The sequence below is a fragment of the Rattus norvegicus genome, chromosome 8 (genome assembly GCF_036323735.1).
Source record: "Rattus norvegicus strain BN/NHsdMcwi chromosome 8, GRCr8, whole genome shotgun sequence".
NCBI classification, from domain to species: domain Eukaryota; kingdom Metazoa; phylum Chordata; class Mammalia; order Rodentia; family Muridae; genus Rattus; species Rattus norvegicus.
Window position 1 is genome coordinate 50,391,610 of NC_086026.1, and position 25,712 is coordinate 50,417,321.

The window sequence follows — 25,712 nt, forward strand, 5'->3', positions numbered from 1 at the left end:
TCCAGAAATGTGGAGGCTGAGTCAGACACGACCCTGTGAGTTCTAGACCAGTCAGGGATACATGGTAAGATCACATCTCCAAAAAACAAACAAGTAAATCAGTTGTAAATAACACACTAGGACAGCCCACGTTAAGCATATGCTGAGTGGCCAGCTCTACCATAGGAACAGGGATGTTAAAATCAAGATGACCCAGGAACTCTGACACTCGAGGAAGCCCCAGTCCAAGCAGCTCTGGTAGCTAGCTGCCTCTTGTTCCCTGAGTATTACACCCATTCTCTTCTGCCTTCCCCCTCACCCCCACCCATCTAAAAGCTGACTGATAAGCTGACTATATTTGAATCTGTATTCTATTTTAATATTTCCATGAAAACCCATTTATTTTTACTCAAATATATTTCGAAGTGAAGTTTGCATGGGCGCCAGACACCAGAAAACCGGTCTGCAGTAACAATAAGGCGAAGCCAGCTGTATTGGAACACGTCTGTAACCCCAGCAGCAATCAAGGGGCTGAAGCAGGAGGATTAAGAGTCTGAGGCCAGCCAGGCTACATAGTTAAACCTCCCAGCAAACGACAAAGCAAAAGGAAAAGCAAAAGCAAAACTGGGCCAGCGAGATGGCTCAGGAGGTAACGGCTCTCAATGCTGCGAATGAGAGTTTGAGCCCTGGGACCGAGGAGGATGGAGAGGACCGGTCCTGAGAGTTGTTCTCTGACCTACATACATACATACATTAGCGCATTAGAGAACACGCATGCATGCATGTGCACACGCACAGACCCCACCAAGCAAACAAGTAAAAAGGAAATCAAGCAACAAACCACAAAACCCTCACCCTGATCAACCAGACAGAAGCCCATGAACCCTGGAATCAGTCCTTTACATGAGTTACATGAGACCAACTAGGTCTCACCACCTCTCTGCTTTTGCCTAATGGCACATTGCCCATCCCCAAATCGAGCCCTGGGGTCCAGTCACCAAGGATGCTCCCTAATCCACCACAGCACCTCAGATTCTAGAATACCATGCACGGAAACCATAGGCATTGAGCACATATTCACTGAATGCAAGAATGAATGGATGAATGGGTGGATGAATGACAAATGCACAATTTGGCCTCTTTGTTCTTTTCTGTTTGTTTTAGTTTCTCACCTGGCTCAGGCTAGTCTCAAACTTGTGATTTTCCTGCCTTAGTGTCCTGAGCCCTGAGATTACAGGTGCGAGCCGGTGTCCCTGGCCAGCCCTGTCATTCTCAAGCTGGTCGTGTCTTTCCCCTCATGGAAACTTCCGTTCCCTCACAGGATCCATGTTCACTCATCCATCTGACCACGCCGAGGGTACTCTGCCTTTCCCTTTGCCTGCCCCGTCCTCAGATGAGTTAACGACAGCGTTTTCCATCTTGGGTTGTGCCCTTCCCTTTGGTTAACAGCAGGGATTTTGTTGGGTGGTTGCTTCAGTGTAATAACATGATTTGGGGCGTGGGGACTGGGTCTCATGTAGCCCAGGCTGGCCTCAAGCTACATAACCAAGACGAACCCTGAACTCCTGAGGCTCTTGTTTCCATCTCACCCGAAGGTTACAGGTCTGCACCGCTCTCCTGGGTTTAGCCTGTGCACCTAATACATGAGTTCCTCGATCACCACGCTTATGTTGTAAGCGGCGATCAGTTAGGCCTTTCCTTTGATACCTGCTTCTACTTTCTTTGAGGGAAAGAAAAACATTGTTTCCTTGTCTCATTCAATAGTAACTGGCATTAGCTGCTACTTCCTAAGTGTGTGCTCGCTGAGGGACAGACTAGCTATTTTCCCACATGCACTGCCTTTCTTTATTCGGAGTGATTTCTAACACTGTGTCTTTGCTGGAATGTCCTTGACAGTGTTCAAACCCCTTTCACAGTCCTGCTGACAAGGCTGTGTGTCTGGGACAGAGACTCTAAGCACCCACTTCTTAGCCCTGCAGGTCTAGCCAGCGCCTCCCATATAGACAGCAATTAATACGCATTATCCAAAGGCTGAAAGGAGGAGGATTTCATAGCAAAAACAGTCTCCTATCTCCTGACTTCTTTTACGAATTTCCTAGCCTCCTTCTGGTAAGTCAGGAAAAAAATCCCCACAAGCATATGACATTTTGACGTTCAGAGAGTGCCTGCTACCTGCCAGGTGCTTTGTGAAAAATCTCTCAGTTATCCCAAGCTCAACGGGTGCTGGTTTGCAGGTGAAGAAATCTGGCTCAGGAAGATTAAGTCGTGCAGTCAATACCACACAGATAACATCCCAGGATGCAGATCCAAGGTCTGAAAACCTCTCTAGAGCTAACGACCCTCTGGCCTGGCTTGTGACTTTTCTTTCAAACCTATGACCCTCTTCCATCATCAGAAACAAAGTCCTAGGCAGATGGCCTGTGGCCCCTACTGACTATATTTCTCGAAACAGCACCATTAAGTCATGAGGCAAGCCTTGCCAAAAGCCCAGGACCCTGCCACAAATGGCCACCGTGGTCTCTTCCTTAAGTTAGGCTGACTCAGCAAGACCATGGGCTTGACAGTCAAAGGCACGTCAAGGCATTTCTCATTAATCCCCAAAGTATTTTAAAATATCCCAATTTTGACATTTGGGGATTTTCCTACAAGCAGTGGGTGGCTACAGTATGAACAGGCAAAGCAGTGTCTTTGAAAGCCGGAAAAAAAAAACCCTTTTTCCATAAAGGTTGTAAGCCTGAAACTGAAGAATTATGGGAGAGCCCAGCAGAACCCCTGTGGGGAGGGCAGATGCTGGCATGATCCGAATGACTATGTTCTGTGCTCTGGGAAAGAGGTCACAGCTGGTCATTCTTGACTTGCAGTCCAGTGTCAAAAGCCTCTGAAGCAAGAGAGGCCACTTTCCTCTCATCTGTGCCCAAGAAAGTGAGAAAAAAACACTACTTCCTTGATTGCAGAAGTTTTTGTTCATAAAGGAGCAGTTTTTGTCTTCAAAAACCAGTTCCAATATTTGTGTGAATTCAGGAAGGGAAAGATCCCGCATGTAGCTGGCTGAGGATTGAACATTGTCTTGTGCATTCTAGACAAGCCCTCTTTACCTCTGAGCTTCATCCCAAACCCCTACTTCCTTGGCCATGTTTCTAGAATGATCTTCAGGGAAGGCCCAGCCAAGGCCCAAGGCTCTTATAGCCATGTGGCTTCACTTTTCTGGTGGTGAACTTCTCTACAGCGTCACCCATTTTGGAGAGAGAGGCAGACATCGTATCCAGACCACTTTTTAATCATGACCCATATTTGCTTCAGATGAATATGGTCCAGGGGGAAAATCCCTGGAAGAGGGAAGGGACCAGAAAACCTGGGTATTCGTCCTTGAATTGCCACATACCTCACAGCTCTGGACAAATCCTTTAAATGTTCTGAGCTTCCGCTTTTCACAGAAGGAAGGGAGGGATTGGGCTCAATGCCCAGAGATCACTAAGTTTCCTCTCTGCTCTGAAATCCTGTGACAATAATAAAGTACACACGGAGGGAAGACATGAGTCTGTCCCACGTCCCCAGGTGACATGACCTCAGGCAAATTCTGTCCCAGGAACAAAGACGACCACACTGAGAATTATCAGCATCTCTTACCTACCCCACAGATCCTACCAACAAGGGCATAGGAGGATCTCATGAGCCTGTATCTAACTTTAGCTGCTACTGACCCTTCAGTATAGAGGATTCGAACCCCAGAGGTCTCGCTCGGGTGGGATGCTAGAATGGTAGGAGTAAGCCTGCCATCTCTGGTCTGCACTAGTTGGCTTAGGCGGTGGCTGAGCTGAGCCATTGCACCAGCTTCCTCTTCTGCCCGACCCTCACTCAGGCCAGCATGGACAGCCACATGGCTTACAAAGGCCAAGAGAATATAAGTCTACTTCTTAGCATCTCACTTAAGAAAATAATGAGACAAGAACTATGTGTATGCAGCAGTGATTCTGCTCAAAGCACCGGGCCTTTCAAGAGCTGTGAATCACCTTCGGTAATCCTCCATACCAGGCCTTGAAATGGGCACTTTCTGTCCACTATTCCAAAGTCTCGGCCTGGCTGTTCAGAGTACATGACTGTATGTGTAAGTGCATTGATCTCAACAAAACAACCTAAGCCTCCAAAAGCTAAGGAGCTGATCAAGTGATATGCTCGTATAATGGCAGAAACCATAGAAGAACATTTGACAGAGAAAAATGCTCACAAGTTGCTCGGTAATAACTGTAACTGTTTAATTTGTATGCAATTATATTTGATAATGTGGATAATAATTTAGGCACATTAAATAACAGGCATTATAATAATAAATTATAATAGTACATATTTTAATTTAATAATATTATTGTTGTCATTTATTATGACTGGCTGCGATGTCAGAGGCTAAGGGTTGGGTATCTGTCTTGCTAATTGGCCCAGACTTCTCAGCCCCAAAACAGTAAAGCAGAGACCCCAAAATGAAACCACCTATGGTAGTTGGTATCCAAAATATCTCTCAAATGTCCTCAGCCTGTGTCACTACTGGGAAGAGGGGGGAACCTTTAGGATATGGGTCCTACTGAAGTTTGGTTGCTGGAGGGAATATCTTTGAAGGGGGCGATGGCACTCCTACCCTTTCCTCTCTCCCTGTGCTTCCTGACCACTGTGAGGTAATAAGAACTCCTCATATTCCTGCTACTATGTTGGGCTGCAGGCCAACTGACCGTGAGCTGAAACCTAAGGCATCATGAACCAAATACAGTTTTCTTCCTTATAAGCTGATGGGTTAGTAACAGAAAGGTGACTTACATGCTCCTGAATTAAAACCCACCATTCCTGAATGTTCTGTCTCTGATGTGTACTATGAGAATGTTCTACCACTGCTATCGTTATATATTTAAATACATGCACCAGGGCAGGGAGAGTGAACAGCACAGACCTGGCTTCATGGCTTGGACTATTCTCCCACCTGGAGAGACTGGAGAGTAGGAGAGGGACAAGTTGGGAGACGGAGAAGACGCTGTGTCTTGGTGGGAAGTGTGAGCTGGGTTTCAGGTACATCTGGATTAGAACGCTGATCTGCTCTACCAACAAACACCATGCAAATTAGCTTTCTTATCTATGAAATAGATATAAGAAGATGCCACCCCACTCTTCGGGGTTGGGGATCAAAACCAGGGCTTCACACATGCTAGGCAAGTGCTCTACTGTTGGGTCACTCCCCCAGCCCTCAGAAGGCCGTGGACAGTGGTAAGGATGATCTTATAAAACACGAAGTAGACAGGGCTCATGGAATAGGTTATTAATATCTGCCACCCAGCATCTCCCTGCCCTTAAATACGCACTTCTGACCTCCATTACTGGGACAAAATACTTAAGAAAAATCAACTCAAAGGAGAAAGAATTGTGGGGATCAAATGTAGCCTCGAATGAATGAGCTTTTGTAATGTGAGTGTGATCATGTCAAGGACCCTGATGCCTCAGACCCACAGCAATGGCAAAGCCTTCGTTCCTAGTGTATGTGTTGACAATGTATGCAGAAAGAACCGAAGCCTCTTCCTCCTGCAACCTTAGACGCTTCCTCGACGAAGACCCCCACAGAGATTGGCTAACTCACCTTCTGCTTTAACTCTGTTTGATAATCAAGCTGACTTTCTGGACTTCTGGTGCCTCTTCATCCGAATGCACCACCTACCCAATCCTAGTTTTTCTGTAGGTATTTTCATGTCCATCTGTCTGTCAAGTCTTCATTCCCAGTCACCCAAATCAGGTCATTCCTATGCAGGTTGCAGGGGGAAGAAAAGGTTTGATGCCAGGCAGTTCAAGGGTTTAGTTCAAGGCCAGCCTCCACTAGATAATTGAGCTGGGGGCTAGTCTGCGCTTTATCACATCCTATTTCAACATGTTTAACTAAACTTTCAAAAAAAAAAAAAGAAAATAATTTGGAGGTTTTGGTTTGTAGTCACGTGGCCCTGTTGCTTTGGGCCTATGATTGTACAGTACATCCTGGCAGCGGGAGAACAGAAAAGCCAGGAAAGCAAAGAAAGAAAATGGACTAGGGTCCTAATATACCTTCAAGGGCATGCTCCTAATAACTTAATTTCCTTGCAACAATTCCATGACGGTCACTGTTGATTATCACCTTAACAAAGTTTTTGAATCACCTGGGAGATGGTCCTCTGATCATGTCTGTTGGGGATTATCTTGATCATGTTACTTGAGATGGGACTACTTGCCCACTGTGGGTGGCATCATTCCCTAGTCAGGGTATCTGTGCCTGCGTAAGATGGAGGAAGTGAGCTGACCACTAGCATGCATGCATTCATCACTCTCTTCTGATTTCAGATATAGATGCAACCAACTGCTTCAAGTTCCTTGACTTCATGTCATCACGGAACTGTGAACTAAAATTAACACTGAGATGCTTGGTCTGAGTACCAAATCCCAATAATCAGAAAAAAAAACCAAAGCAAGGCCTCACCCGCTAAAAGTTCCACCCATGATGAAGTAGAATAAGGGCCAGCATTTTGACCTCCAGCGGAGGGTTGGCCTTGTAACTAGCCATCGGATGCAACATCATTGCTAGATTTGAATCATGTAAGACTCCAAACATCTTTTGCATATCTTAGATGTCCCCTTCTGATGTGTTTAAGCTGATAGGATGCTTTAACGTGGTTATCTTTTGTTTTTATTTTTTTGTGACAAGCTCATATAACCCAATCTGGCCTTGAACTTGTTCCATAGGACAACCTGGCCATGATCCTCCGTCTAGTGCTGAATTATATGTGGACCATAACCCATCTCCAACGTGTGATAAGCTTTCAAACTTGTTGCCTCTCACTTCTCTGGAGGTGTGAAGATAGATAATAGCAGTGACCTCATTTTACTTAGAAACAAACAGGAATCACAGACACTGATTTGTCTGAGAGCAATTACACGTGGGAGTGGACGTGGGAGAAAAAGATTTAGGGAAAGGAGAAGATGAGACTGGGACCGATGCTTAATGCATTTGTAGCCTAGTTTCCCTCCTCCTCCCACCATGCAAGATCCTCTCAGGGGCCTTTCTTCAGGGTCTTGTTCTTTCCTTAAAATCAACGGCCAAGAGTCTTACTCGCTCTGCCCAGACATTTACAGTTGTTTTCTTAACATTTCAGACCATCTCAGCCTCAACCTTTCCTATGAAACCACCCTTCCACAGCCAAAGCATCCTCCTGCTTATGGGGGAAACGGCTCCCACTCTCCCCCCCCCAGAGCCATGCTTTCCCATGGAGACCTGGAACCACCCAAGTCTGCTGCTGCTTCCACACATGGCCCTCTGCTCATGGCTGCACTTCTCCACTGACACGGGAACTCTTCTATGCTCCCTGGAGAAGAAGGCTGCTGCTCTGGGCTCTGCTTAGGCTGCATCTAGTGGTCCCTGCCGGGCCATGAAGCAGCCTTAATGCTACACTCCCCCAAAGCCTTCCGCATCACTCAGACCAGAGCCGGAGCAGGATCTCCCAGAGAGCTTTGCAAGTGAGCTGGGAAGAAATCTACTCCACCTCATTCTCCATGAGCAGAGAGAAGAGAAGCCGCATTGCAGCCGGCAGAGGCTGGCTTATAGTACATTTCACACGGTGGGACCCCGTGAGACTCGCTTAGCTTCTCATCAATCAATAGCAAACTCACACTCTATTCAGGTTTCACCCTAAGAGCTACTGTAGTAGTCAGGAAAGAATATAAAAACGGAAATGCTTTGTGAATGGTAATATACTATGAAAACAAAAAGTATTTCTCTTCTAACAGGGATGCTTGGGTTATAAAAATGATTGTTGTAAAACACTCATTTCTGCCAATAAACTGGCTATGTTGGTTTCTTGTTTCTATGGAGAATCACTTGCGGTGGGCTACTAGTGAAGGAGAGAGGTTTATTTAGCTCAAGTTGTGGAGACTGAAAATGCAAACGGTACAATGCCACCCGACTGTCCCTTTAGCTAGACAACCTCATGATGTAATGGCAGGGTCGTGTGGGGTTAAAAGGTCAAAGTACCATACAAGGAGAGGTTACATAGCAATTTAGGGATTGAGCGTTCTCTTAAAATAACTTTTTTCTCACAAACTATACTACTCTTATCCATAAGTTTGGAGTTGTACTGCTATGTTTTTAAAAACAATAGTTCATCAATGTCCCAGTCAGTCCAGAATAACTGATGGACTCTGCTAAGTGGGCTGGCACATGGCAGGCTTTAGTGCTGGGCCCTCTTAGTGGGGTAAGTAAGGGGAGGCAGCATCCCAGAGCTGAGTTACTCTAGACCAGCAGTTCTCAACCTGTGGGTCTCGACTCCCCTTCACAGAAGTTGCCTAAGACCATCAGAAAACACAGATATTTATGTTACTATTCATAACACTATCAAGTAAAACTATAGTTATAGTGTAGCAATGACAATAATTTTATGGGTGGGGCATCACCACAACATGAGGAACTGTTATTGAAGAATCAAAGCATGAGAGAGCCCGTTCCTTCTGTCTCGGCTGTCAATCAGAAAGAGACCCACACCTGAGTCTCTAGGAACTAGAGGAAGTGGAAAATGGAAACGGGGTGTTTTGAAGGAGATAGTTTTCTTTTTTTTAGATAAGGTCTCACTCTGTAGCCCAGGCTGACCTGAAATTCACTATGTAGATTCTTCTAGCTTTCTTTCTGTTGTTGAGTGTGATAAACACCATGACCAAAAGCAACTTCGGGAAGAAGGTGTTTATTCTGGCTTAGACCTCAGGTCATAGTCCATCACAGAAGTGCAAGCGCGGGTTCAAGCAGCAACTTAAACAGAAGCCATGGAGGAGCGCTGCTCACTGGCTTTCCCTCAGCTAAGCGTTGACAGCTCAGACTCACCCGCCCAGGAGTGGGAGAGCCCACAGCAAAAGCCCAAGGTTGGTTCAAACACACAACAACCCTTCTGCTTCTGCTTCACAAGTGCTCCAATGACCAGATCACAGCAAAACAAAACAAAACAAAACAAAAACGAACAAGCATCTTTCTCAGCTTTTCATAGGAAATAATAAAGGCTCAGTGGGGTTAGGTGTGCTGGTTCTAATCCCAGAACGGAATTAGGAGGATCTTGAGGTCAAGGTTACACGAAGAGGATACCATCTCGAAAACATCTCGGGCTATTTTTGAAACCACGTGTGTGTGTGTGTGTGTGTGTGTGTGTGTGTGTGTGTGTGTGTGTGTGCGCGTGCGCGTGCGCGTGCGCGTGTGCGTGTGTAAGCACAGGTCATAGCACGCACATGCAAGTCAGAAGGCTCAGTTCTCGCCTTCCATGGTGTGAGTTCAGAGAGTCACACTCAGTAGTCAGGATTAGTAGCAGCTTCCTCTACCTGTTGTGCATCTTTTGCAGCCCAGAGCCTATAGCTCTATGACAGAGCATCTGCACGTCTGAAGCCAGTCCTGAGTTCAGTCCCCAGCGCCAGGAAAGGAAGGGGCGGGGCTTGGAACGGGCAGGCTGGAAGGAAAAGGAGATTTCCATTCAAAGCTAGGACGTGGGCCTGGCTCCTCACCTGGGACAACTGAACCCCACCCCCAACCCCCTCTACCTCCCTGTGTTTGTTTATAACTCAGGGATATTACGACTGTCTGCCTCACAGACTCATGGTGGTTGACAACAGGGTGCTATCTTGCAAGTGAAGGCAACAGGCGGCATGGAACCGGGAACCCAGCCGTGGGTCTGAACAGAACCAGAGGCTCTGCTGGTCGCTCCACACTGCCAGCCACTAAATAAATGAAAGCTGCTGTGATTAATTATTTAGAAAAAAGCAATTTGTTCCAGGCCTCCAAGTGACTCAGCAGGCTTCTACTTAGGAGGACAATATACCACCCCACCCCCATCCCTCCGAGCCCATTGAGCTTTCTTAGTGGTTCTATGAGGGTGATGATTCATACGCCATGGCTTTTTTTTTTTTTTTTTTTTTTTTTTTTTTTTTTTGTGACAAAGCAGGACAAACGGAGTAGGGGTGGGGAGCATGGAGGAGAGGCACCAACCAATCTGGTTCTGACAGCTGGGCCACCCTGGATGGCAGAGATGAGTCAGCTCGCTGCTGCTACGCTCCTGAGCCTAGGCAGGGCATCTCAGATCACGGCCGCCCAGACTGATGGGTTGGAGTCTATGTGTGATAACATTCTCTCCTCCCCAAGGCCATGCCTCACCTCAGGCTTCTCCCAGTCCTCGAGCAAATGTGTGTGCGAGTGCGTGTGGAGTGAATACGTGCATGTGTGTGTTAACATGTACATAAAGGCACTTGTACACTTGGAGGCTACAGGTCAGCATAGGATGTCTCCACCCTAACTTGGGAGAATGCTGCCCTCGAACACCCAGCCTGGAGTTTGCTGATTCAGGTTATCTGTCCTTCGAGCCCCAGGGCTATATAGGTGTGCACAATGGGAGATTACACGGAAGCCTGCACCTGTTGCCTCAGAGGGCAGAGTACTATCTGGGTGTCCTAGGGAAAGAACACAGATAGGACACCCGAACAATGAATGAGTTCCTGGGTGCCGGACGGACAGCTGCTTCCTTAGAGGGGAGCTGGTACAGGTCCACAGAGTCGTCCTTGACTCTGGTTGGTCCACAATCTACACTCTCAATCTCGGCGTTAGCTTTTTTGTGCTCTAAAGCAAAGAAGGAGAAGTGGAAAACAGCCAAGACTCTATTTCCTCTGTGAGCAACTGTTTCTGTCTGACTGGGGACTTGGGCTGGAACATGAGAAAAGAGAGATGAAGCTAATTCTCTGTGGTGGTGGATTTTTTTGGTGGGCTTCTTTTGTTTTAATCTGTTTTAGGTGTTGCTATAAAATGGGTTACTAGGAGCCTGAGGCAGAAAAATCGTTGCGTTTGAACTAATTCTGGGCTCTATAATGACTTCCAGGCCAGTCTGAGCTCTATAGGCAGACTCTGCCTCAGAAAACCAAAATGAAACAAAAGGCCAGTTTTGGGTGAGAAAACAAAACAATTCCTACTATTCTGCTTTTAAATAACCTTCACAACGAATGACCACTAATTACTATCAACAGCAAGGTTTCAATAAAACTGGATATTTAAATGACAAAATTTCTAGCCAAACTTGTGATAGGGATAACATTTAACCTAACCTTCATCATAATAAATAGAAAGGAACTTTAGTGGGATATGGTGGTTAATGCTTGCCACCCCAGCTCTAGGGAGGCTGATGTAGAAAGTTGCTGCAAGTTCAAAGACAGCCTGGGTTACCCAGGGAAGGCCCGACCAGTCTTGGCTACATAGCTAGACCCTGCCTTGGATAAATATACATACATGTATGTATGTATGTATGTATGTATGTATGTGTATGTGTGTGTATGTATATGTATGTGTGTGTATATGTATGTGTATTATGTGCATGTATGTATATATATGTATGTGTGTATGTATATGTATACACACATATATGTATACATGTATATATGTATGTGTATGTATGTGTGTGTATGTATGTATGTATGTATGTATGTATGTATGTATGTATGTATATACCTATCATCAATGTGCTATTTCTGGTACTACAATTCCTTGGCTCGTGCCCTATGTAACCTATTCTCCTGTCAGGCTAACTGCATTTTGACATTAGCAAAGCTCTGTCACTGAAAAGTCCTTAACTAACCATTTATAGCAAGTAAGAAAAGAAGTTAATTTCACCTTTTAAGCCTTGCTTTCCTTTCAAATCAACTCTGCTGGAAGAGGGCAGAGCACCTGCTTGGAATTCAGCTGCCCGTTCGAGTCCTAGCTGGGAAGGGGCTGTACACCCACAAGCAAGCCAGACTCCTGCCCCGGGTCCTCCATTCATCACCTGGAAGACCCAGGCTTGGTGTGGGTGCCTTGCCTGGGTCATCTGATTTTCACGGCCTGTCTAAAGTACCTAGGCCAGGAAGGAACATTTGGAAACAGAGGGTCTGCAAGCTTCTTGATAGGTATGAACAGACACAAACCCTGGGCGAAGTCCAACCCACTGCCTGCTTTTCAGTTATCTCACAGTCCCCCAAAACCGCTGTCACATTTGTAATTGTTTTAAGAATTCTGTGCCACATAAAATTTACACTAAATTAGATCCAAGAGGTCACTGGAGCCCAGCCAAAGTTACTCCTGCATATATTTCCTCTGTCCTTGTATTGTAACAGCAGCATTGACCAAAGAGACCACCTGACCCACAAGGCCTAGAATATTCTCTCTGCTTCTTTATGAAGTTTGTTTGCTGTCCATACTGCAGAGCAAGGTATCTGGAGTGTGAACAAATAGTCGGGTCCAAGGGCAACTGCCACCCTCCAGGACCTCCTACAAATACGCAGGTCTCTGGAGCTCAGTTTCCATGTAGGTTCATGGTATCTGCACGCATCCCACACCTACACCCAGCCTCCTGCACCTTCTATCACTCTGGAGTACTTAAGAAAAATATAAACGCTACGGCCATGGCTGATTACAGGATACTAAATCATCCTTACATGTTTGGACCTGAGGAGATGTTTGTTTGTTTGTTTGTTTGTTTGTTTTTAAAGACAGGGTCTTACCCATGTAGCACAGGCTAGCCTCAAAGATAAAGTGATCCACATGCCTTTGCATCCGAAGTGCTGGGATCACAGGCGTGCACCACTATGCCTTTCACACCTAGTGCTGCTAATTGAACTATACCTATAGCTTGTTCTGTGGTGTGTGTGAGTGAGTGTGTGTGTGTGTGTGTGTGTGTGTGTGTGTATGTGTGTGTGTGTGTGTGTTTTCAAAACGAGGCCTCTCTATGTCGCCTTGGTTGTCCTGGAACTCACTCTGTAGACCAGGCTGGCTGGGAACTCAGAGATCCTCCTGCCTCTGCTTCCCAAGAGCATTGGATTAAAGGTGTGATCCACCACAGAGGGATTTTTTTTAGTATTTTTAATATGGGATTGGTTGAATCCAAGGATACGGACTCTTTATTTATAAAATGCCTATGGTGTGTGCCAATCCTCAAAAGATTTTACTAAAATTTAGCAGATTCAGAATGAACTGAGGCTACACTTGGAGCGGGACGAGGCTCCCATCTGTCAGACCGTGAATTTGTTCAATGGCCTTAGTATCTTTTGATGGCTTAGCGTATATGTGATTATTGCACTCTCCCCAGCTTCACTGCCTATCACAAACTTCATGCGTGTTCCCCAGGCCTGTGTGAGTGTGTCTTACCCATCTTCCTCTGCGCATGCTGTTTCTGCCTCCTCAGTCTATCCCTCCACCTGTGCAACTGTCTGCTTTTGTGTCCTTCCAAGCTCATGTGTACCAGCACCTCCTCTGAGAGCTTTCCCTAGTCCCTCAAAGTGGGCTGAGTGGGTCTTTCAGTACCATAGACTCCTCTTCACAGCCTGTGTCATGTGGGTAAGACATTGAGGAGCTTTCGAGCAGAGGCTCCTGGTTTATCTCCACGTACCCCACTTACCTAGCGGCTCTAGGCACACAGTAAGTATATAATGCATGCTGTTTGAAATGGAACAGATTAAACTACTCAGCGCCACCCAACAAACAAGTGAAAAGCGGAGACTAGAGCTCAACCCTTTCTGGGCTCCTCTGTGTGCTAATCTTTCCTTAGACCATACCCCACAAACGGATACTCTTTGCCCCCACTCATGATGGACTTTCTTCTACTGCGTTTCAACGAGGCAGAGTCTCAGGCCAGAGTGTTTGGGCAGAGTGGCTCCTGCCCCAAGGGCCGTTGCATGGAACACTGAGAATTTTTGATTCCTGGTATCCATTCTTCCTGAAGGGCCCCCTCAGCCTCAAGGAAGAAGGTCCTGGGAGCTAATGGTATCTATGCCAACGGAACAGCAGCCATAGCAATGAGTCACAAGTGAGTGAACATGGCCAGTGTTGGATGGGGTTATTGAGAAGGCCTGGGAAACGGATCTGATCGTCGTCAACACTCCTCCGCTTCCCGCTCACTTCTGTGGTTTCCATTTCCTTATTGATCACCTAGGCCCAGAGGAATGTGGTCCAGCCAGACAGTCAGAGGCTAAGCGCAGCCACAATGGAAAGGGGGACAGAAATGGTGATGGATATTGGCTGCCAGATACTGAAAGAAGTGGAGGGGCTGGGAGCGGGTGTGGCCGAATCTGAATCCTGCCCATACCTTCAATAGGGCACCTTTCCCACTTTCTCCTATCAGATCTCAGATTCCTTGCGTTAAGTTCATAAGGCTCTTTAGAGGGTCACTTGGCTGTTACAGCCCGCGCAAGGAAGCCCAAATTGTTTTCCCTTAAAATCCAGACAGTGAGAGGTGGAGGCAAGATGTTCAGGGATCCAGAATGAGCCTGGGCTTCTTGAGATCCTTAATTAAAAGCAAAACCAAGAGGGGTAGAGAGTGGCTCAGTGGTCAACAGTGCTTACTAGAAGTCCTGGGTTCAGTTCCTAGCATCCACACCAGGCAGCCCATAATCACCTATAACTTCAGTTCCACGTGAGCTGATCCCCTGTAGGCATCAATTAAGAAGGTGTGTGCATAAACTTACAACACACACACACACACACACACACACACACACACACACACACACAGAAAGACATCTTTTAAAATAAGTTCACAGAGTGACACCGTAACCCATAAATAAAACAGAATGTGGAACTGGCACCTTTTTGTTTTCTTAAGAGGATTGGCAGAGTGGCCCAGTATGAAGAGACCAGTAAGGTTGACACACGTTTGTAGTCACAGCACTTGGGAGGCAGAGGTAAAAAGTTGAAAGTTGAAAAGCCAGCGTGGGTTACCTGTCCTGTGTCTAAGGAGATAGCCCCTTGTGAAGGGGGCCATCTTTGTGAAGGGGGCCATCTATATGAAGTGAGGGTAGGTGGATCAGAGTTTAAGGTTATCCTCAGCTGCACAGCATTACAACATTACCAGTCCCCACCCCACCCCAAAAAGCCAGGCAGCGATGGCACACCTTTTATCCCAACAAGCAGGTCTCCGCTCTGTTCCCAGGCCAACCTGGTCTACAGAATAATTTCCAGGACAACCAGGGCTGCACAGAAAAACCCTGTCTCCAAAACAAACAAGCAAATGAACGAACACCCCACAGACACAAGAGAGTGAACTTAGAGGCCCAATCTCCCTCTTTTCCATTCTAGAGGCCACCACCATCAATCAACAGGTCAGGAAAATAGCCCTCGTCAAAACCAGCAACTGCCAGACTTTGGTGCTGGACTTCCTGTCTGGTGCTCTGTCTGTTGCTTAAGCCCGCAGTTTGTGGTTACTTAGCTGCAACCCCATAAGCTGACCAAGACGGTATTTTTTTTTCCTTTACAGGTAAGTGGCTAGGCTTCCATTTCCTCCAGCAAAACAATATTAAGTTCTCGAAGACTTAGGAATCCTGTCTTGCATTTCAGTCTCTCCAGCACAGGGCATATGAATAACAAGTATCAATGAATTGTAATAGCCCTTGGAATGAATGAGTCACTAGCTGCTGGGCCCCATATAGAGAAACAGGGAGCTCTGAGATATCGCTCTCTGCGATTATAATCCAGTTTTGGAAACTGACATAAGGCACCTGTGAGAGTGTCCTGAAAAGTGGTGTTGTATGGTTTGCATACGACGGGCTGAGGCAGCGGACTCATGTGCTTGTACGTGTGTATGTGCACACATGTGCAGATACACACACACACACACACACACACACACACACACACACACAGAGGCACAAACACCTTCTACCTAAGAAGGGGAGTGGGGAGAGGTGGGTGGAGAAGTGTGAAAGGAGTGGTACAATCGTCTCAAAGGAGCAGACTATTTGAAAGGTAGGTAAAACCACACCTCCTTTACCAGGCTGTGGTATCACAGGTCTGCAAGGCTGGCAATGCAGAGCCGGAGGCAGAAGGACCACAAGCTTGAAGTTCAGGGCCGGTTTGCTACACAGCTCAATAAGTAAAGCAAATGAGCATGAAGTTTCACCAAAAAACAGAAAAATGCACCCAGAAGGAAGACGTTCATTGCTCTATCAATACGTTTGGGCAGCAGGGCCCTGAGCAGAGCCCTTGAGAGGTCTTTGAGAAGCCTAAGGCAGCTAAGCTGTGTCCCTGTGAAAGGTAAATGTGATGGAGCTGGAAGGGCAAGTGGTGGCCAGACTCTGATTAACTCCTGATTGACCGTCATCCCAGAAACACGGAAGGGAGCCCCTGGGAAGAAAGGAAAGACAACTCAACAGTAAGGAATGTCGCTGTGCAAAAGCTTGAATGGGCTGTCAAGGCAGGGTGAAGCAGAATATGGAATTACAAATAATAACAAATAACAAGGGGCTCTAAAGCCTGATGGGTTAAGAGTAGAGTCATGGTCTGGTAGTGGCGGTGGGAGAGACACATGCTGGTGGAGCTCTGAGTTCGAGGCCAGCCTGATCTATAGAGTGAGTTCTAGGACAGCCAGGGCTCCATAGAGAATCCCTGCCTTGAAAAAACCAACACTCCAACCCCCAAAAAAGTACATTCCTGTGGTCACTTCCTAGTTGGATATCTTTGCATATGTGTCTTCTCATTTGCAGAATGGAAGTGCTTGTTAACTACTTGGTTCGGGATTTGAGAAAAGCATAATGTAGCACGTAGTAGGCCCACAACAAACAAAAGCTGTCATCTGTATTTAGTAAGTTGTGGATTGTCTGTTGTTCGAAGATGAAAAGTAGATAAGGTACCCCCTTATCAGCATGCACTCCCTTGTTTTGTAATGACCCTGTATTGGGGATCTATTGGAGCAGAGAGCACCCTATTTATCTCTAAGAAGGTCGAATGGCGGGGGCTGGAGAGATGGCTCAGTGGTTAAGAGCACTGACTGCTCTTCCTGAGGTCCTGAGTTCAAATCCCAGCAACCACATGGTGGCTCACAACCATCTGTAATAAGATCTGATGCCCTCTTCTGGTGTGTCTGAAGACAGCTACAGTGTACTCATATACAATAGAATAAAATCTTTAAAAAAAAAAGATTTAAAAAAAAAAAAAAAAGAAGGTCGAATGGCCCTGTGCTACACTGGACTTTCCAGAGATAGGATCTACAGCTTTGGAGAACTTGTCATGCAGATAGGCAATGCAGACATAAACTGTCATACCCAGAGTCAGAGAAGCTCAGGAACTCTGACCTCAGAATCCACTGACTTCACAAACTCCATGGTTTCACACCACACAGAACAAAGGCTCTGGGCTCACCCTCACACACAAATCTTCCAGCACCTGAGAGCTGCCACAGAACACTAAGCATCCATGTCACCTTCTTCTCTCTCAGAAGCGGCATCCACACTTCTGCATGGAGGAGCAGACACAACACTCAAAACAGCTCTTAAAACACTCCCCTGCAATGTGGTCTCTAAACACAGGAAACAGCAGCTGGCTGTGTTGCCAGGAAGGTTTGTTTGCCAGTGAGCGTGTGGGAGCTCGTTGTGTGAGTTTAAAGCTGTGATCCAGGAACAAAAATAAACCAGCCAAGCCAAAACCAAAGCCATGGAACCAGAGGTGAAAAGGAAAAGTTCAGAGCCAAGAAAACTTGGGTTAAAGATGAGGGATGTCCCTAAACTCCCAGTGCATGCCTAACAGCCTCTTTGAATTCTACTTCCTCTTTTGTAAACAGGCGTCATTAACACCAATGCTTTCTTGCAGTAAGTTAGGACTGGGTTCAAAGGGTGCTGATGCTGGGGAAAGGCACATAATGCTGGTGACACTGAGGATGGAGCTTAGCAGTAAAGGGTTGCATAACATGCATGAGGTCCTGAGTTCTGTCTGTGTGTGTGTGTGTGTGTGTGTGTGTGTGTGTGTGTGTCCCCATCCTTCGGGGAAACAATATGAATTTGTTTCTATTCTTGGGGGAGAAACAAAGACCCTACCACCATCACCTTCCTAGCTCCTGAATGACTGACTCCACAGCTCCACTTATATCTCTGTTTCCAAGCCATCGAATCTTTCCTCTCTCTCATATTTTATTTTATTTTCTTGTCCCCACCTGACTGGGAATACTAAGAAGACAGAGGCTACTTTTTATTTGTATTTGTTTCTCTTAGATCCCAGTACTATGCACACCCAATAAATGTGTGTTAAAAATAGACGAACAACCACCACAAAAAGCTACAGCATGAAATTAACATAAAGAAGGAAGAGAGCATTTTGGACACCTGACAAGTGGCTCTGAGAGGGTGTACCAGGCTCAGCTGCTAGGAGCCTTGCCTAGAGCACACAAATCATTGGGTTTCATCCACAACACTACATAAACTGAGAGTGGTGTCACATGTTTTAGAGTCCTAGCATTTTGGGAAAAAAAAAATGTAGGGAGGTAGACCAGAAGTCCAAAAAGTCATTGTTGACTCCAATATGAATTTGAGGCCAGTTTGGGCTACATGAGACCCTATCTCAGAAACAAACAACATAAAATGATGTTCTGTGTTGTGGCAGAGGTCCAGGGGAAAGCTGAGATGACTGCAGAACCCCTATGGAGACTTCTGCACCTTTATCTTGATCTTTCTTGTCTGAGGAGGAAACAGCCTCTATTAAAAAAAAAAAGCAACCCCAGAGCTAAGAGGACCAAAAGGGGAAATGGTCTTGGACTTGTTACTAAAAATAAGTGCTGTAATATATGTCCACCCCACCTCAGAAATTGCAGTGACAACTTTGTCTCTTCTAGAATTGTCTCTCATAATGAGCTCATCATTGTACGTTCTTTAGCCTTGTGTAGGGACAGTCTTCCTAACCAGTCCTGGAAGGATGTCTGAGGAAGGAGCTACCTGGACTGGCCACTAAAGGAGACCTTGGGCCTTACAACCCAGGGTAGGCCAGCCTGGTCTTTCTCTGCAACTTGTTTCTAAGTCCAAAGAGGAACTCTTGAGGCCTCCTAGGCTATCAGTCAGAAAGTCACCCATGTTCAGTAGAAGCCAGGGCATGAGCACGGAGCCTCAAGTAGAATGTATCATTGGGTCACTGGTTTTTCAAGGTTGTCTGTCCTTGTGAACTAAGACTTGATTCTGCCCTCACAATGATAACCTCCCTGTGAAAATCCTCTGATAAGCTTCCTATGCTCACGTGGCAGCCCACAGATTAGAGATATCCTCCCCTCCCTCGATCATATCACATATCAAAGTCACCTGCTTCTTGTAGTCAGAGGCCGGGTCTTACTTATTCCTCTCTGTATTTGTACTCCAACACAGCAAACTCTTGGGTACTTGTGAGGCTTAGTGAATCTTTGTTGAACTAAGCTGACTCTTTCTGCCTTGCCTTTTCCTTATCTTGCCAAGCATTCTCCAAACTACACATCTGTAACCCCAAGTTACTATTTCCAGACAGCTCAGAAACAAAACAAAACAAAAAAACAAAAAAACAAGGAGCAGCCCAGACCACAGAAGATGGAAAGGGAAGGAATCAAAAAAACCAGACAACAAAAACCATTACAACTCCATGCCCTAAGATTCAACCTGAGCATTCTCGAGGCCGGCAAAGTTCTCTGTGACTCCAGGTCTCCTGAGGCTCAAAGCACTGGCACACTTCATAATAGTCTAGACCCCAGTCCTGTCAGGGTCACCTCCCTTGCTCTATACTTAGCTCCTCCTGCCATGACTGATTGGTGAAGACAGTGGGAGCTTTACCATGCCTGGAAGGCAAGGGGGCACTGCTTTCTTTCAGCCTTCGGTGGGTACAGTTGTGATCTTCCACTGGGATAAGAACTTCCTGAGGCATGAAGGACACTTCAGGCCTGAGATCAGAGATCTCCAGAAGTTCATGTTTATGTCCCAGCTGATTTTTCAGGTCTGGCCTACAAGATGGCTGCAACAGGGGTCCTGTGCTAGTATTACAACCCAGTTGATGCATCATGGATTCTGGTTTTGTTCTTGTTCCTTGTTTCTGCTAAGCTGGAGCTCAAACCCAGGACCTTGTGCATGCTAGGCAAGTGCTTCCCCACTAAGCTACACTCCCAGCCCTTGGCTTTTGTTTGTTTGCTTGCTTGCTTGGTTTTCTTGAGACAGCTTCTCACCATGCAGCACAGGCTAGCCTTGAACTCACCATTCTCCTGCTGTAGTAAGTATCCTCTATGGTGGGGTACAGGTCTGTACCAGAAGGCTTAATTTTACAGGTTTCCTTTATTTATTTTGTTCTTAGATATGGCCTCATGTGTTCCAGGCTGAACTTGAACTTCTGATCCTCAAGGTCTCCAAAGTACTGGGATATACATACATACATACATACATACATACATACATACACACACACACATACATGTATATACATACATATATATGCCAGTGAGAGCCTATATAGGACATTCCTGGCCATAGATCATTCTTGAGAAGGGAGACTACCAGCTGCACATGGGAAGCCCAGCAGAAGACAAGAGTGTGTGGCTCCCATGGGCTTTGGAAGAGAACATTCCTGTACTCTGAAGGGATCCCTTTGTCTGATTGTCCCTCTTCAGGGTCTCAGTCAATCAGATGACCCACCAATTTACCACAGGCCTCTGTCTTCAAGGGGTGAGGAATTTACACTTTATAAAGAAAGACATGAGTGACTAATCTTCACTTAGCCGGATGTGGCAGCTTTGGCCTATAGCTCTAACAACGCAGAAGCTGAGGTCAGAGAATCTTGAACTCCAGGACAGAGTAGGCAGCAAAAAGAAAGCAAAATGTGGGGGTTGGGGATTTAGCTCAGCGGTAGAGCGCTTGCCTAGCAAGCGCAAGGCCCTGGGTTCGGTCCCCAGCTCCGGAAAAAAAAAAAGAAAGAAAGCAAGCAAAATGTGCCGTGCATCTTTGTGCTGGCCTTGGAGGAGGGAAATTGCCTTTATTAGCTGTAGAGTGAGTTGGAGGCCAGCCTGGGCTGCATGAGACTCCGTCTCAAACAACAACAACCCAAAACAAATGGAAGAACCCCTTCTGCACATGGAACCCCCTTCTGCCTTCTCTCAGAGCTGCGGTCCCCGCCCTGCCTGTCACTGTGCACACTTGCCAACAGGCCTCATTTACACCGACCCCACCTATGTGCTGTCTTCTTCTGTCGCCACAGCAGTGCTCTGAGATGGATGCCCTCACCTTGTATTTAAGAGAGGACTACGCTGCGACTCACAGAGATTTTTGTTAACTTGTCTGTATGGAGTCGGGATTTGAACCTGCATCAGTCTGATCACAAACTCAGTACCAAACAAACCACAATGTGTTTTGTTTAGGGAGTCTTTCAATGAACCCACAGGAACAAGAATGTACTTCCCGTTTCTACCATCAGAGCTCAGTGTCAGCAGTAGGTGGAAGCTGTGTAGTTGGCAGGGGCTGGATGATCTGTGACTCCAAGAACCACCCAGTGCCTGTCCCCACCCCACCCAGAACACACACACACACACACACACACACACACACACACCCCATAAACACACACCATACACACACACATACACACCACACACATACATACACACACCACACACACCACACACACACACCATACACACACACTATACACACACACATACACACACACACCATACATACACACCATACACACAGACATACACACACACCCCATACACACACACCCCATACACACACACCCCATACACACACACCCCATACACATACACCCCATACACACAAACACACATATTTCCAAAAAAGAGTTAGCATCATTGTCAACCCAGTTGATACCACTAGAAAGCCAACCACAAGGCTTTTTAGGGTGGGGCCCAGAAACAAACCAAGGGGCAAACCAAGCTGCCCTTCTGACCTCAGTTCTGCGTAATCTAGGGCTATCACCTTATTTATTTGGAACTCGAGTTTCCTGCCTTCAGTTACTCATCAAACCTCACAGAACACCAGCACTCTGGGTGCTCTTTAAGAATTCCCATCGAAGTCAGGCGGTGGTGGCTCACACTTTTAATCCCACTGGGGAGGCAGAGGCAGGCAGATCTCTGAGTTTGAGGCCAGCCTGATCTACCGAGTGAGTTCCAGGACAGCCAGGGCTACACAGAGAAACCCTGTCTCAAAACAAAAGAACTGGAGAGATGACCCAGCAAAGAACACTGACTGCTCTTCCAGAGGTCCTGAATTCAATTCCTAGCATCCACATGGTGGCTCACAACCATCTGTAATGGGATCTGATGCCTTCCTCTGGTGTGTCTGAAGACAGCTACAGTGGACTCACATAAAATAAATACATAAATCTTAAAAAAACAAAACAACAACAAAAAGGCTTTCCATTCAGCCGCTTCCCTCCTTGGGCTTCTGAGGGGGAGATAGTCAACACTTGGATACTCCTGCAAAAAGTAAGGCTGGGTGCCTATTTGCTATGTCTGTGCCAGCCAAGGATGAGCTGAATATAGACTGAAGCCAAGTCAGCAGTGTTTCCCTGAGACAAATAGTGTAGGCTTCATTCAGTGGGACTGATTACTCAAGACCATCTACCCAGGGAGGGAGATCATGCTAACTCTTTGTACATAAAAATATGCAAATAAGTGGCATATTGAGCATGTTGTACTTCTGTATTTAGGAACACACATGTATGTGCATATATGTCTATGTACATAAACATATGTATGTAACAGTGAAAAGGGAAGCCAAGGATTTGAAAGAACAAAGAGGGATACATGGGAAGATTTTGAGGGTGAAAAAAGTGTCTTGGGGTTTCTACTGCTGTGATCATCAAAAAGCAAGGTGTGTGTGGGGGGAGAGTTACTCAGTTTACACTTCCACAGCACTGTTCATCACTGAAGGAAGTCAGGACAGGAACTCAAACAGAGCAGAAGCTGGAGGCAGGAGCTGATGAAGAGGCCATGGAGGGGTACTGCTTACTGGCTTGCTCACATGGCTTGCTCAACCTGCTTTGTCACAGAACCCAGGACCACCAGCCCAGAGATGGCGCCACCCACCATGATCTGGTCACTCCCTCACTAATTGAGAAAATGCCTGACAGCTGGATCTCAGGGAGGCTTTTCCTCCACGGAGGCTCCTTCCTCTCTGATGAGCATATCAAGTTAACAGTACAGAGGGGAAGAGGAAATAATGGACTATGGTTCTGAAGAAAATAAATTTCAAAAATGTAAGAACTTTAAAAAAAAAAGGAAGGGGGCTGAGACACGGCTCAATGCTTGAGTGTTTGCCTAGCATGTGTGAGGTTCTATCCCCCAGAACTACAGCACGAGCAAACAAGAAGCTTGTGTAAGTCACCAGCTCTTGTGTCCTGGTTCCTCCTCTTGCTGGCTGTGCTCTCTCACCTGCAACATGGAGGAAGCTGTTCCTGTCTCACAAGCTTGATGTCGAGGTGCAAAATAAGTGTTTAAAAGATGGCCCAGGGGTTGGGATTTAGCTCAGTGGTAGAGCGCTTGCCTAGGAAGCGCAAGGCCCGGGGTTCGGTCCCCAGCTCCGAAAAAAAGAACCAAAAAAAAAAAAAAAAGAGTACTATGCCAGGCGGTGGTGACGCACACCTTTGATCCCAGCACTCAGGAGGCAGAGGCAGGCAGATCTCTGAGTTCGAGGCCAGCCTGGTCTACAGAGTGAGTTCAGGACAGCCAGCGCAGCACGGAGAAACCCTGTCTCAGAAAACAGAAGTGGAAAAAAAGAAACAAGGGAGCAAATGATGGTTCGTAACGGGAAAGGAAAACGTGACAGGTGTCGCAGACTAGGGAGAAATGTAGACCTCGGGCTGTGGCTGACAGACTCAGAGCATCCGGGAGCTGCTCATGCCCTAATAACGCTAGAACCTGGGATGCTGCCTCCACCACAACGGACACTTTACAGATGTGGCTGAGCTAAGTTTCTGAAACTGTGGAGGTGCAATCACAAGGGGGTACTCAGAAGGGATAGAGTGCGGTGGGGGAGCCAGGGGCAGGGGCAGCCAGAAATGAGGCTAGCCCAGCACTCAAACCAACAGTGTTTTGAGGGCGGTGCCACTAGCCATAGAACATAGGCAGACGGCCAGGGCTGGGGAAGGCAAGCCCAGAGTCTCTCCTAGATCGTCCACACGGAACCCCAGTTTGTCTACACTGCCACATACGCCTGTAAGACACACTTTGGAGCCAGGTGTGGTGGCACATGCCTGTAATTCCAACATTCAGGAGGCAGAGGCAAACTTGCTGTATGCTGCTACACACACCATACAGAGAGCTCCAGGCTAGCCCAACGACATAGCCAGACCCTAAAAAACAAATGATAAAAAAAAAAAACCCAAAAACAAAAAAACAAAAAAACCCAAACCAGAACAAGAAAACAACTCCTCGACTCTGGACCCCCAAACTACTGAATAAACTTGGGTGTTCCAAGTTGTTCAATAAGTAGTAACTTTTGACAGCAGCTAACGGAAGCAGCGACACACGCCCTTTGCTGCATGTGCTATGCTTCACAAAAGCCACTTGCTAACTCCTTATGACTCATATCCCCAATTCCTAAAAGAGAGGAGGTGAGAATGGAAGCCTCCAGAAGGAAGTGCTCATTTTGGAGGAAGCAGTCCATGGTCCCCAGATGTCCTCACCATGTCCTCTGAAACAAAGGAATTTGGTGAGGTCCACATGCATGCACCTCAGGAGAGCCCAGAACCAGGGCCCAACAGCTGAAGATAAGTCACAAGTAGCATTCTGTAAGCCGTGGCTTTCTTTACCCACACAGCTCTTTGTGGCTTTCTCTGACATATCCTCTGTTCAGTTCACCCAATCTACAGAGTTAACTTGTTGGAAATGTGTTGTTCAACAGTCGTCTTTGAGGTTGAAACATCCCATCGTTCAGGAAAGATCCTTAAGCAGGAAGGTAAACTCGAATTAGCTTCAGCAAGTCCCTGAGATGACCGATTCACTAGGTCCCTTCTTGCCAGAGTAAGGAAGGCCAGAATAAACTCAAAGGACAACTCTCAAAACAAAAAAAGGTTGCACATACGTCTCTGAGACCAGAACTGCCTGGAAGAAGCAGAAGCCAGCAGAGCTGTCTGGAGGAGGGTTAGACCACCTGAGGCACCTGGAAAAGACACTCTCCAATCTGACGAGCTGTGTAGTGTGTGCTCCAGGGTCCCAGCTTTTGTGAGTTGTCAACCATGCTGGGGTGGGCTTTGGTGGTGTAGCTCTCTTTGAGTCATTTATGCTCCTCTAAATAACCCCTCACCCATATTTCCCGTAAGTAACCCCAATAAAGCTCATTGGTTCACGACGTAGGACCTTGGTGGTATCTATACATTGCTCTGTCTGGGATGAGTAGATGTGTTTCTCCCCGGGGAAAGATTTGTCACACAATAAAATCAGATTCTCAGAAAGCAATAGAGCCAGGACTTGAAACATTAGATTCAAAAACCCGTTTTCAGCCCCAGAAGAATATACCTTATCCTGACTTTCATGGATAGACGGGTGACGTTAGGAAACATATCCGCTTAGGACGCTTAAGACCAAGTTTTAGCACAAAGAAGATTTATTTGTCCCAGAGGGACAGAGGACAGGAAATAAGAGACAAAGTCAGGAGATAGAGGATAAGAGAGAAGGGGAAGGGAGTAAGAGAGGGAGGGAGGAGGGGTATTTGTCCCAGAAGATGAAGGACTGACTCTGAATAGAGAAGAGACAGATGTGTCCCATAGAAAAATGGTGGTTTATAATGGTACAAGGAGAAACCCCCTGTTAAGATAACCTGTTTAATTTTAATTGGGCATGCTAGTTAGGTGAGCCAAAGGGGGCTTTTGATTGGTGGACTTCAATACTTTGCTGGCTGGACCTTTGTCACCAGCCTCAGGAAGAGGAAGTGGCCAAATAAGGGGATGGACCTTGGTAGCTAGCTTCTGGAAT

The 25,712-nt window shown here is 46.5% G+C and overlaps 1 protein-coding gene and 1 long non-coding RNA gene across 4 annotated transcripts in view; one reads left to right on the top strand and one right to left on the bottom strand.

The window, feature by feature from the left end:
* Positions 1-25,712, bottom strand: part of Ubash3b (ubiquitin associated and SH3 domain containing, B) — a 147,525-nt gene that overhangs the window by 109,100 nt on the left and 12,713 nt on the right. The gene's annotated exons all lie outside the window — the stretch shown is intronic.
* LOC134480159 (uncharacterized) lies at positions 1,826-19,304 on the top strand. The gene is made up of 2 exons (XR_010054358.1): positions 1,826-16,730; positions 16,953-19,304. It is a non-coding gene; the product is annotated as an uncharacterized LOC134480159 (long non-coding RNA).